The sequence below is a fragment of the Lissotriton vulgaris genome, chromosome 1_1 (genome assembly GCF_964263255.1).
Source record: "Lissotriton vulgaris chromosome 1_1, aLisVul1.2, whole genome shotgun sequence".
Lineage (NCBI taxonomy): Eukaryota > Metazoa > Chordata > Amphibia > Caudata > Salamandridae > Lissotriton > Lissotriton vulgaris.
In genome coordinates this window covers 252411871-252423686 of record NC_141685.1, presented here as the reverse complement: position 1 = coordinate 252423686, position 11816 = coordinate 252411871, and the positions used below count along the sequence as shown (strand labels likewise).

Below are 11816 nucleotides of genomic sequence, written 5' to 3'. Positions count from 1 at the left end.
GTACAGGGGTATTTTTAGGGTTCAGGGCTAGGTTTGGGTTTTGAGGTATAGGGGTATTTTAGGGTTATGGGGTAGGTTTGGGTTTTGGGGTACAGGGGTATTTTAAGGGTTCAAGTCTAGGTTTAGGTTTTGGGGTACAAGGGTATTTTTAGGGTTCAGGGCTAGGTTTGGGTTTTGGGGTACTGGGGTATTTTAGGGTTCAGGGGTAGGTTTGAGTTTTGGGGTACAGGGGTATTTTTAGGGTTCGGGTCTAGGTTTGGGTTTTGGGGTACAGGGGTATTTTTAGGGTTCGGGGGTACATTTGGGTTTTGAGGTACAGGGGTATTTATAGGGTTCAGGGCTAGGTTCGGGTATTCAGGTACAGGGGTATTTTTAGGGTTTAGGGATAGGTTTGGGTTTTGGGGTACAGGGTATATTTATAGGGTTAAGATGGGTTAGTGTTTAAGAGTGTTGGGGTATTTTAAGGAGTAAGGGTGGGTTATGATTATGGGGTGCAGGGGTATTTAAAGGGAGCAGGGTGGACACCCGGAGCTGGAATGTACAGAACCTGGGAAGAAAAAACAATGAAATATTTGGCACAACGCTCACTTTTTTTCCCCGTAATCCCGCGCCCCGCACACGATATGAGACATGGTATGAAGGGTGAAACGTAAAAACAACAGTTGATGGACAGAATGCAGAACAATGGCATACATTCCCCCCATACAGAGATCTGGGTTTAAATCCATCGTTTTTTTTGCAGTTCAGACATGGCCATATGGAAATCAGCCTTGACCCTGTGCCTCATGTGAACAGTCCAGCCCGAAGGGTGGAACTACCACACGCCCTCAGCGTTTGTCAGGTCCCGAGCACAAGCCCACAGCACAACGCAGACACACCCACAAGGGACTACTTTGCTGGCACAGTTCTTTTACCTTTGAAATGTAATATGGTGGGTGTATGCATACCCTATGTCCTTCTGCTGCAACTGCCCATTTGTAATGGCTGGATTTTCTGTTTAGATGGGATCAGCCCCCAGGGGCCCCTATGACCCAGCCAAAACGTACTCACCTTCCGTCCTCAGGACCACCTATCCAGGCACCTGGTACCTACCTGAGGATAGGGAACTCGCAATATACAAGCTCATATTATCAAAAACACCACTAAATCTATAGGGATACTAAGAATACTCACTGATTACTAGGGATATCCATACCCTACACCACACTTATTTACATCAGTTGGTCTCGCGGCCACCCTGACCCAGACCGTTCTACCCTAGGGCAGATCTGACACACAATCTGGTGCGTCTACACACGTGGGTCTGCAGCCCCCGTGCTCTCCTTTTCCAAGCGTTCGCGATCCTGCGAAACATCCACGGCAGTGTCCCTCCTGCCGCTCTCACTTAGTCTTTTACCACAATCCGGTGGCTTTACACACTGGTTTGACACTCCAGTGCTCTCATTAACGCCGCATGTCAAACGACGACCACATTCCTATGAACACCTATACATATATATATATATTGGGATATTATCTCCGCTGTCTACTCGGGATGAAACTACAATAATAACTTTAGATGTGGGTCCAGATTATTGTGTATTACCGGCTCTTGGCATCAAAGGTCCACTCACTCCCTGTTTATGTGATCACCACTCACCTGATTGGGATTACTCATCCATTCATGCGCCTAGCAAACACCTAGAAGTGCCATTTACCTTTAGTGAACAAGAATAGGGACTACACGCCAGTTAGTTATAAACTGGGGACATTTATTACAATAATATAAACATTTATGCAAATCTAACAAAGACTATATAGGTAGAACACACCGCTTGAAAGAGAAAAGATTACACATAACAGGAACACTCCGCTGAAAGGGAAAAGATTAAGTGTAGCTAATGTGATGAAAACAATATCACCTGATTAGTGTGAAGTCTTGTTCTAGCTGTCATCTGGGTTCCTCTCTCGTCTGTGCCTTGGCTCATCTCATGCTCTCTCTCCTCTCCTGCACTCTTGGGTACACCTCTGCGCTGATCGCTCTGTCTCTGGACTCCTCTCCCCCGCTCTGACTGTCTCTCCACTTTGCGTCTTCACTCTTTAATGGTTCCTGCCGCTCTGATCACCGTTCATTCTACTATCTTAGTCGCTCTTTCTCTGCGCCAATGTCCAATTCCATCTGCTCCCATAGGTTAATCCACGAGCTCTCCTCTATCTCTTCTAAAAGGCATTACTTCAGACTCCAGCTATTCACACTTCCTCCTGATAAACAACTGCTTCTGACTGCTTCCTTCAGTTCCAGCTCACTATTCAACTCAGCTCTTCTCCAGATTTAACCCTCTCTCTCTCTCTGCCAACTCCACTCCACTGCTCTCCTCTATCTCTGCTGGACTCTCTCCTCGACTGACTCCTCGACTCCCCTCTGCTTGACTCCTCTTCGACTGACTGACTCCGCCTCTGCACTTCACAAATATAGAATGCTGTTTCCTCATGGAAAGTTCCATCCATCAGCCCTCCGCTTACCAGGTCTCTGCATCACCTCGCATCAAGGACACACACCAGCCGGCCGGCCTTTTGTTGTGTCTTCTACACAGAGAATAATACAGCCTACCGATAAGGGCTGGCCCAGACCGGTTCTCTCCAAGTGGAAAACAGCCTTAACTATAAACTTCGCCTTTGCCCTGAAAAGCCTCCCTGCTTCCATCAAGATGGAGTCTCTCTAGCTTTAGGCCTGAAAGGGGTGAAATGCTCCTTAGCTCTGTCAGAATACCTACATAAACCATACCAATATGTCTAATATGTCAAAGCCAATAGGCAATAGACAGGTTAAAGTCAAGAATAAAGGCATATTAAGCAGCTATCCTCTTCTAGGTCTGGAAAAAGGGCTTAAAAGGGCCAACACAGGCTAAGAATACCTATACTAGATGCGAGCAAGAATAATGATCTATTATCACTGCTAAATAAAGCCACAAACACTGCCATTACACTCCACCCTTAGATCCTTATCTTGCGAGCATCTTATAAACAACAACAACCATCTAAACAAACATCAACATAATCTATCCAACATAGGCTAAAAATACCTATCCTAGATGTGAGCAAGATTAAGATCTATATCACTGCTAAATAAAGCCCAAGGGGCCTACCACCCTTAGATCCTTATCTTGCGAACATTTGACAAACAATAACATCTAAATAAACAAACATCAACACAATCTATCAACAAATCAAAACCTAAAAAACTCCCTAAAAACAATGACAACTCAAGAAAATTCCACCTAAAACTCAATTGTAGGGAATAGAAACCTAAAAACAAATCAAAGCACCCTTGACTCGAATGCTGAAACATATCTGAGATTGGATCTGATAACAACAGAAACTAACCAAAGCATCCTTAAACTAAATGTGCCTCAACTTCTAAAGATAACTGGTGAAATCTAATGATGTAGGGACTTATGTGTTGAATAAAAACAGCAAGGGGCCTAAATGGGCCTACTTCGGACAACTTAAGGCTAAATAAGGCCTACCTACAGTTGTGAACTTAAAAACTAAATGTGTTTCAACTTCTAATGAGAAAACAAGAAAGGGCCTAAATGAGCCTTACGTACTATAGGCAACTTAAGCTAATGATGACTCATGAAACTATTGGTGTAGGTGCTAATATGTGAGATGAAAATAACAATAGGCCTAAATGAGGCCTACCTGCTGACATTAGTCAATTTAAGGTGAAATCTGAGAAATGAACATGACAAACTGTTGCAAGGTCTGGATAAACATTAACACATAATCATACTAAAAGACACACCACCCAGAACCATCTAAATTGTAAGGTAACCACCCTTTGATCAATTAAGGTGAAAATGCAAGAACAGTAAAAAAACTACAACCCCAGTCTACAAGATTACTAGTGTAACATCAAGCTTAAATCACACAGTGGAGCACATGTGTGCGCCATCATTCAAAAAAGAATCCTTCATGTGGAAAAACTATAATAGGTGACATATATTTTTTTTTAAAGTGGGGCCTGCTTGTACAAGGGATTATGAATCAAGTCCTTTTACAATCCTGTAACAAAATAAAACATGTTTGGGTTTCATTTCTTTTTAAAAGTGGGGCCTGCTTGTACAAGGTATTATGAATCAAGTCCTTTTACAATCCTGTAACAAATAAAACATGTTTGGGTTTCATTTCTTTTTAAAAGTGGGGCCTGCTTGTCCAAGGGATTATTCAATGTCCAAATTCTTTTATAATACTGTTACAAATAAAACATTTTTTTTTCTTGTTCTTTAAAAGTGGGGCCTGATTGTCCAAGGGATTATTTAATGTCCAAATTCTTCAGTGTAGGCCACCACCCTGCATCCTCGGTACTTCCTCCAATGCGGCCATCCATCACCCGGTCTGGTCTGGTCTGGTCTGGTCTGGTTCCATCATCCAAAACAATAAACTAAAATAATAACATGAAAATAAAAAGCTAAAACAAATAAAGGGAGTGGGCAGATGCACGCACGCACCCCAACTGCAGCAATCCTAGAAACCAGAGAAAAAGTATCATTATTCTTGTAAAATAAAATTTTCCATTTAAAAAGCACCCCGGGTGCCTTTCATTATTGAAAAGAAAATATCCTAATTAATTAAAAACATTCAAAATTTAACTTTTAATAACATTGAGTGGGGCCTAACATACCCTAATCCTAACTAAGCCAGTCTCACCCTTCTGGGCAAGAGTCATGCTACAGTGTGAAAAAAAAAAAAATTTGAAATACTGCCAAATGATGACAGCATCAGCAGGGCACTGCAAGCCTCCCAATTTCCATGGTCAGAGAAGCCCAGGCCACCCCGCCCTTAAATAAACAAGCCGTGCGCGGAAGAAAATTGAACTGTAGCCAATCATAACACACTGGGACGTGATCGAAACTTGCAGAATGAAAAAAAAGTTCGTCTGCGCAGACCAGCTGGGCTGCCAAGGTCAAAAAACAAATTCCTTTTGCCTGTTCTCATGGCCTGATTCTCAAACTAACGGAGGCTAATATTAAGAAAGAAAAAGAAAAAAAAAAAAACAATTCTGTTACAGTGTATTGCCAATTAAAAAAGATCCAATTTTTTTTTTAAAAAGACGTTTGTCCACAAAACATTTAAAAATATGAGCACTTATTTAAAAGGGGCAACTATCTTTTGCACACCAAATTATATACATTCTGTATTTGAGAAACGAATTAACATGGCCCATTTGTCAAAAAGAAATAATTTGTAAAACAGCATAAAATGCATATTCATTTCAACATTATATTTAAGTTCACATTTTTTGATGACACATTTATAAAAGCATACATTTTAATTCACATTTGGGAAAATAATAATGTCACATTTTAACTCTTTTCATTTAAAAGCACATGGTTGCCTCACACTAATTAAAAGCACATGTTACCACGCACTGTCGGGCAAGATTTATTATACTAAACCTATTATTATTGCAACCATCACATTCCTGTCTAGATGGAAACCCCTCACAGAAATTATTAATGAAAACAGCTCGTAGCGTGCACTGTAACGGGCTATCTTTTTAACATTTCACTCATTTTAAAAGAACACAGCTTTCTCCGTAAGGTTGATTTATAACCACATCAATTCCAAGGTGAACCCACACAAATTCGTAGACGCATTTCAAAAGGAATATGAAATGAACAGAACCCTTCTCAAAACACAAGATGTTACCTTTCCGTCAAGAAACTGACAAAGCACGTAGGCTGACCAAGGAACCAAAAAAAAGTCAAAATCAAACCATCAAAAATCCTTAAAATAATTCACTGACTTTTATAGTCAGGTCAAATAACCATGCATGTTGACAGCATGTAAAAAATAAAGGCTGCCACCTCAACTCAAGATATTAACCCTTTGGCAGCTCAAATGGAAACATTTCCCAACGTCCATTTATACATGGGAAAATCATTAGCACATTTCTTCACGTTTACAAATGACACGTACATATTTTCAAAAACGTTATCCCCAAGCACCCGAGAAAGATCCAGCTCTCTCCTGCCAAACGTAATGAGAACATGTCCTGTCCAAGCCATGACCACATGGCGCTATTCACAAGCCATATTTACAAGACAAGCCTTTCACAAACAACATTTCCAAGGCGCAATGCACAAGGAACACAACTTATTAACATAAGAACATGCACCTCACAAACCACATTAAAATGGCGCTATTCTAAAGCCATATTTACAAGACAGTAAACAAACTCAAAAAACAACACGCTTTTCACAAAGAATATATCCAAAGCACCATTCACAAGCAACACAACAGATCAACATGAGAACCTGCACCTCACAAGCCACATTAAAATGGCGCTATTCTAAAGCCATATTTACAAGACAGTAAACAAACTCAAAAAACAACACGCTTTTCACAAAGAATATATCCAAAGCACCATTCACAAGCAACACAACAGATCAACCTGAGAACATGCACCTCACAAGGCACATTAAAATGGCGCTATTTATAAGTCATATTTACAAGGAGCTATATTCTAAAAACTCCACAGATCATATTAAAATGAACACATTTCATATTGCACAGCATAAGCAGATGCAGCAAGCAATTTAATGGGCAATTTAAAAGCATTTTTACACACATTTATACAATTGGACCATCACATAGATGTAACTGACTTCCTCATGTAATGCCATCCTTCAACTCTGACAGTTTAAACACCAAGATGAAAACCATTCCTTCCACCCTGAATAAACCAAATGCCATGATGTAATACAATCTCCTCACGCTGCAACTGTTCAAGCCAATAGGTCTAACAGGCTACATAAACTGCAACATTACGCCAGATGGAACTAGCGTTCAGGGCATTCCCTCAGAACACATGGGCAACTCTCTAAGCACATGGCCAGGCACACAGAGTTCGTAAACTGTCCGACTACGCCAAAATGTAATTGGCGTTCAGGGCACTCCCACACAACACATGGGAGACAATCTAAACACATGGCCAGGCACACAGAGTTCGTAAGATGCCGACTACGCCAAAATGTAATTGGCGTTCATGGCACTCACTAACAACACATGGGAGACAATCTAAACACATGGCCAGGCACACAGAGTTCGTAAGATGCCGACTACGCCAAAATGTAATGGCTGGATTTTCTGTTTAGATGGGATCAGCCCCCAGGGGCCCCTATGACCCAGCCAAAACGTACTCACCTTCCGTCCTCAGGACCACCTATCCAGGCACCTGGTACCTACCTGAGGATAGGGAACTCGCAATATACAAGCTCATATTATCAAAAACACCACTAAATCTATAGGGATACTAAGAATACTCACTGATTACTAGGGATATCCATACCCTACACCACACTTATTTACATCAGTTGGTCTCGCGGCCACCCTGACCCAGACCGTTCTACCCTAGGGCAGATCTGACACACAATCTGGTGCGTCTACACACGTGGGTCTGCAGCCCCCGTGCTCTCCTTTTCCAAGCGTTCGCGATCCTGCGAAACATCCACGGCAGTGTCCCTCCTGCCGCTCTCACTTAGTCTTTTACCACAATCCGGTGGCTTTACACACTGGTTTGACACTCCAGTGCTCTCATTAACGCCGCATGTCAAACGACGACCACATTCCTATGAACACCTATACATATATATATATATTGGGATATTATCTCCGCTGTCTACTCGGGATGAAACTACAATAATAACTTTAGATGTGGGTCCAGATTATTGTGTATTACCGGCTCTTGGCATCAAAGGTCCACTCACTCCCTGTTTATGTGATCACCACTCACCTGATTGGGATTACTCATCCATTCATGCGCCTAGCAAACACCTAGAAGTGCCATTTACCTTTAGTGAACAAGAATAGGGACTACACGCCAGTTAGTTATAAACTGGGGACATTTATTACAATAATATAAACATTTATGCAAATCTAACAAAGACTATATAGGTAGAACACACCGCTTGAAAGAGAAAAGATTACACATAACAGGAACACTCCGCTGAAAGGGAAAAGATTAAGTGTAGCTAATGTGATGAAAACAATATCACCTGATTAGTGTGAAGTCTTGTTCTAGCTGTCATCTGGGTTCCTCTCTCGTCTGTGCCTTGGCTCATCTCATGCTCTCTCTCCTCTCCTGCACTCTTGGGTACACCTCTGCGCTGATCGCTCTGTCTCTGGACTCCTCTCCCCCGCTCTGACTGTCTCTCCACTTTGCGTCTTCACTCTTTAATGGTTCCTGCCGCTCTGATCACCGTTCATTCTACTATCTTAGTCGCTCTTTCTCTGCGCCAATGTCCAATTCCATCTGCTCCCATAGGTTAATCCACGAGCTCTCCTCTATCTCTTCTAAAAGGCATTACTTCAGACTCCAGCTATTCACACTTCCTCCTGATAAACAACTGCTTCTGACTGCTTCCTTCAGTTCCAGCTCACTATTCAACTCAGCTCTTCTCCAGATTGAACCCTCTCTCTCTCTCTGCCAACTCCACTCCACTGCTCTCCTCTATCTCTGCTGGACTCTCTCCTCGACTGACTCCTCGACTCCCCTCTGCTTGACTCCTCTTCGACTGACTGACTCCGCCTCTGCACTTCACAAATATAGAATGCTGTTTCCTCATGGAAAGTTCCATCCATCAGCCCTCCGCTTACCAGGTCTCTGCATCACCTCGCATCAAGGACACACACCAGCCGGCCGGCCTTTTGTTGTGTCTTCTACACAGAGAATAATACAGCCTACCGATAAGGGCTGGCCCAGACCGGTTCTCTCCAAGTGGAAAACAGCCTTAACTATAAACTTCGCCTTTGCCCTGAAAAGCCTCCCTGCTTCCATCAAGATGGAGTCTCTCTAGCTTTAGGCCTGAAAGGGGTGAAATGCTCCTTAGCTCTGTCAGAATACCTACATAAACCATACCAATATGTCTAATATGTCAAAGCCAATAGGCAATAGACAGGTTAAAGTCAAGAATAAAGGCATATTAAGCAGCTATCCTCTTCTAGGTCTGGAAAAAGGGCTTAAAAGGGCCAACACAGGCTAAGAATACCTATACTAGATGCGAGCAAGAATAATGATCTATTATCACTGCTAAATAAAGCCACAAACACTGCCATTACACCATTCCAACGCTGTATTGGGTGTTGTGATTGGTGCTGTGGTTCCTGAGATTACCCGCCTCAAAGGTTTGGGCTCTCTCTTTCTTATATTAGTACTAGCAGCCCGTCCCGACGTTGTCCGGGTATGAATTGCTGCCAACCAGTAGTATATTGTTTTGTAGGATTTCATTTTGATAGCATTTCTTATCTGTGACAGGCTTGTGAAACGCTCCAATTCACAGTGCACTGCTGATGCACTTAAGAGTGCTCCTTCAGTAGTGTTTGAACTCGAGTTTCCCTACTTTATTTTTCCTTGCAATATTAAATAGCGCGAACTCGACATCATGGCATGAGCACAATTTACATTACAGAAGAACACATTAAGTTGTGGTAGGCACGGGGAGACAAAGCAATTTGCCTGGAATCACAGGATGTTGACCTGATGCCGAGATTCGATCGTAGCTCCCCAGCTCTAAAGTTCGCAATTCTAGAACTTGTGGCGGGAGGTGTGTCTAAAAGTGTATGTCGGTACTGGCCATCAATGAGAGAGACCTGTGCATTTTTCAAATCGGTGGTGAAAAAATATGAGTATGTTGCTGGAGATGTGGGCCGCCGTGCCACCAATGTACTTACCGGGGGAGGGTAAACACCCATTATTCCGCAACTTTCTTTCCGCAGACCATCACTCTGCATACTTTCACTATGAAAGTACCATGACTCCGCAATGCCTTTATAAAGCATGGCATTACATTTTATATGCTTTTACCACGCATACATTTAAAATTCGTTGTAAATGCATGAATGGTAAAAGCATGTTTTTTATGTTTGGATAAGGTAAGTATGGGTATAGGGGTATATGTTTTGGGGTACTGGGGTATATGCTTTGGGGTGTTTGAGTATTTTAAGGGTTCAGATATAGTTTTGGGTTATGGGATACAGGGGTAGTTTTAGCGTTTAGGGATAGGTATGGGTTTTGGAGTACAGGCGTATTTTTAGAGTTCAGGGCTAGGTTTAGGTTTTGGGGTATTTTTAGGGTTCAGCGGTAGTTTTGGGGTTTAGGGTACAGGGGTATTTTAAGGGTTCAGGGCAAGGTTTGGGTTTTGGGGTACAAGGGTATTTTTAGTGTTCAGGGCAAGGTTTGGATTTGGCGTACAGAGGTATTTTAGGGTTCAGGGGTAGGTTTTGGTTTTGGGGTACAGGGTTATTTTTATGGTTCAGGGCTAGGTTTGGGTTTTGGGGTGCAGGGGTATTTTTAGGGTTCAGGGGTAGGTTTGGGTTTTGGGGTACAGGGGTATTTTAAGGGTTCAGGGCTAGGTTTAGGTTTTGGGTTACAGGGGTATTTTAGGGTTCAGGGCTAGGTTTGGGTTTTGGGGTACAGGGGTATTTTTAGGATTTAGGTATAGGTTTGGGTTTTGGGGTACAGGGTATATTTATAGGGTTAAAATGGGTTAGTGTTTAAGGGTGTTTGGGTGTTTTAAGGAGTAAGGGTGGGTTTTGATTATGGGGTGCAGGGGTATTTAAAGGGAGCAGGGTGGACACCCGGAGCAGAAATGACACAACACGCAGAATGTAAAAACAACAGTTGATGGACAGAATGCAGAACAAAGTCATACAGTCATTCCAATGCAGAGATCTGGACCTAAATCCATCAATTTTTTATGCACTCAACACCACCACCAGCTCAGACATGGTCATATGCAAATCAGCCTTGACCCTGTGCCTCATGGGAACATTCCAGGCCAACCTTCCAATCCATGTGTTTCTTGGATTGGACTCAAGCATTCTAGGAGTTATTTCTGGCTATCAGACGTATTCCGCCAGAATAGCTTGACTCCTGTGGTTTGGAGAACATGGGACTCACGTCTGAGCATACCCATCCCACTCGGGGTGACAAATGCAAAAACAACAGTTGATGGACAGAATGCAGAACAATGTCATACATTCACCCCAGTACAGAGATCTGGGCCTAAATCCATCGTTTTTTTGCACTCCACACCCCAGTTCAGACATGGCCATATGCAAATCAGCCTTGACCCTGTGCCTCATGGGAACAGTCCAGCCCGAAGGGCGGAACGTACCACATGCCCCCAGCATTTGTCACGTCCCCCCAGCACAAGCCCACAGCACAACGCAGACACGCCCACAAGGGACTACTTTGATGGCACGGTTCTTTTACTTTTTAAATGTATATGGTGGGCGTCTGCATAGCCTATGTCCTTCTGCTGTAACTGCCCTTTCCAACGCTGTATTGGGTGTTGTGATTGGTGCTGTGGTCCTGAGATTACCCACCTCAAAGGTTTGTGCTATCTCTTTATTATATTAGTATGGATTCACAAAAGTGAACTTTGACACTCAAGAAAACATTAGGCAATGAGAGAAGTGATGATTTTGGGGTCACCTCTTACCAAGGGGGAGGGCACGCAGATGCCTTGAACACAAAGAGCATATCATGCTGAATGATTCAGTGGTGGTCCCATCCTCCTAGGAACACCCCAAGCAAAGCTATGTGCAAAAATACAATGTGTCAGCATAGCCTATGTCCTTCTGCTACAACTGCCCTTTCCAACGCTGTATTGGGTGTTGTGATTGGTGCTGTGGTTCCTGAGATTACCCGCCTCAAAGGTTTGGGCTCTCTCTTTATTATATTAGTATGGATTACTGGTCCTTAATGCATAGCCAAATGGGTTACACTTTTAATTAGATGTATTTGACCTTTCACCTCTTAGGCCCAGATT

General features: G+C 42.8%; 1 long non-coding RNA gene across 1 annotated transcript; it reads right to left on the bottom strand.

Moving 5' to 3' along the window:
* Positions 1 to 1730: 1730 nt before the first annotated feature.
* LOC147746809 (uncharacterized) lies at positions 1731 to 9098 on the bottom strand. Its single transcript, XR_015307493.1, has 2 exons — positions 8040 to 9098; positions 1731 to 4506 (listed from the first exon to the last, which is right to left on the bottom strand). It is a non-coding gene; the product is annotated as an uncharacterized LOC147746809 (long non-coding RNA).
* Between the last annotated feature and the right edge of the window lie 2718 nt (positions 9099 to 11816).